General features: G+C 29.9%; 1 protein-coding gene across 1 annotated transcript in view; it reads right to left on the bottom strand.

Moving 5' to 3' along the window:
- The window catches only part of LOC106883775 (ectopic P granules protein 5 homolog), a 130,856-nt gene that overhangs the window by 57,310 nt on the left and 71,430 nt on the right, over positions 1-2,116 (bottom strand). The gene's annotated exons all lie outside the window — the stretch shown is intronic.

Below are 2,116 nucleotides of genomic sequence, written 5' to 3'. Positions count from 1 at the left end.
GTGTATGTGTATATATGCATATATGAGGGGGTTTTGAGGGCTTAGAAAGACTGCAGGACTGCTGCAATAAGTGTGTGAATCTGAGAAGGGAATATGTTGAATAAAATCATAACTGACTGATCCTCCTGTATTTTCTTTTATCCATTTCTAATTTATTTGTCGTTTTATCAACTACTAAATCTAAGACTAGAGGACTGTGTTTGTTCAGAATGAAGGGCAAGAGTGAGTTGACAACTCATGGCTAAGTACAGTCATAAATAGTGTCAAGACATTAGGAGTAGTAAATTGGGTATAGAGTAACTGTCTATAAAAGAAGGCTGGGTAGGAGAAGACTCTAAATCATGATGTTAATTACCTGTTAAAGGGGCAGGCCGCTAATAAAACCTATGACATTAATACAGAGGAAATTTTATCATGAGTTACTATGGGTGATTGTTTATAAACAATATTGTTATGTTGTATAAAAATAAAATTTAAGATTATCAAAAATGATATCATAACCAAAATAAGTAAAATATGTGTATATATCAATTTTCAACATTAAAAAGGAAAGATTACATAGAATCAGTTTAATATTCATTCATGTATTTAATTATTTTCTTATTAAGTGGTTTCTATAAAGACTGCTCAATGCATTTACTTATGGAATACTGGAAAGATAAACATGCTACCTATATATTAACTATGAGCCAAGAATCAGAAAAAATAAAATAAAGATATGTACAGATACACACACATATTTATCCTATGTGCACACATGCACACATACACAAATATTTATACATTTATATGGATATAGTATAACCATCTCGCATAGACTTAAGTAACTAAAAAGTATCAATTTACAAGCAAGAAAGATAATAATCTATAAGGGATAAGAGGCTAATAGGTTATGCACATATATGCATATATACACAAATATTTATACGTTTATATGGATATAATATAATCATCTCGCATAGACCTAAGTAGCTGAAAAATCTCTATTAAGAGGTTAATAAGTAAGGATATCAAAGTAAGAAACAAAATAATAAGAATTTCTAGAAAATAAGAAATATATATAACCTACATTTAAAGAGACAGGATATTAAAATTTAAGGTAAGGAAGAGATAAAGGTAACCCAAAAGAGGAGGTAGTAGGTATGGGCATAGTGAGGGCAGTTAGAGGTATTCAGACCAAATATATTCTATTAGTTGCAATGTTACAGGTTCTCTTACATAAATGATTTTATAGTTTCTAGGGGGTATACAATTAGGAGACTTACTTACATAAAAGCCATTACAAATATACATAATATGATCAGCAGGGCAGAACATCATAGAAAGGAAAAAGTAGTTTGATCACCAAAAATATGATGAAGTCAGACTAACTAGACAGGAGTTTTCATGGGATAGTAATTACATATAGCATACCACATACCATAACATATAGCTTATAACATATGCAATGCGATTTAATTCCCCATATAACACAATATCCCATGATTTTATTATACTTAATACTAGAGGGTAAGTTTACAATGGAGACAACACCAAAATTAATTTCCATCATCAAAGTTCAAGTATGGCTCCTATAATCGCTAATTTTGAAAATGCTTGAATGTACAGGTGATGTTATGCACGCGTGATACCCTTAGGTCTAATCTATTATTAATAAGGTTGTTTTTGTCCCTATACTTAAAAATCTCGTAAGTTTTATAGAGCACAGATCACACCTGTATCAACTATCTCTATAAGGCTGCGCTTTCCGTATTATATCCCATTTAAGGCTAAATTCAATCCCACTTTCCTTCAGTTCCCAAATCTTGCTAGATAAGGATGTACAATTGGCTTTATGTTTGAATATAAAAGATGAAAAATGGTTATTGATATGTTTTTTCATATTTATATAAAGTTACCAGTCTCACTTATGATTGTACATTTATAAATTATGTTTTGGATTAGACAGTGGCCTAATAATGGACAGTGGGATTTAACTCTACAATTGCAACCAAGAGCATTACTACTATTAATATTATTGATATTCCCATCATTATTATTATTATTTTTATTATTATTATTATCATTATTATTATCACTACTACTACTACCACCATATATATGTGTGTGTATGTAT

The sequence above is a fragment of the Octopus bimaculoides genome, chromosome 4, assembly GCF_001194135.2.
Source record: "Octopus bimaculoides isolate UCB-OBI-ISO-001 chromosome 4, ASM119413v2, whole genome shotgun sequence".
Lineage (NCBI taxonomy): Eukaryota > Metazoa > Mollusca > Cephalopoda > Octopoda > Octopodidae > Octopus > Octopus bimaculoides.
The sequence above is the reverse complement of the archived record's forward strand: the minus strand, read 5'-3'. Positions and strand labels throughout refer to the sequence as shown.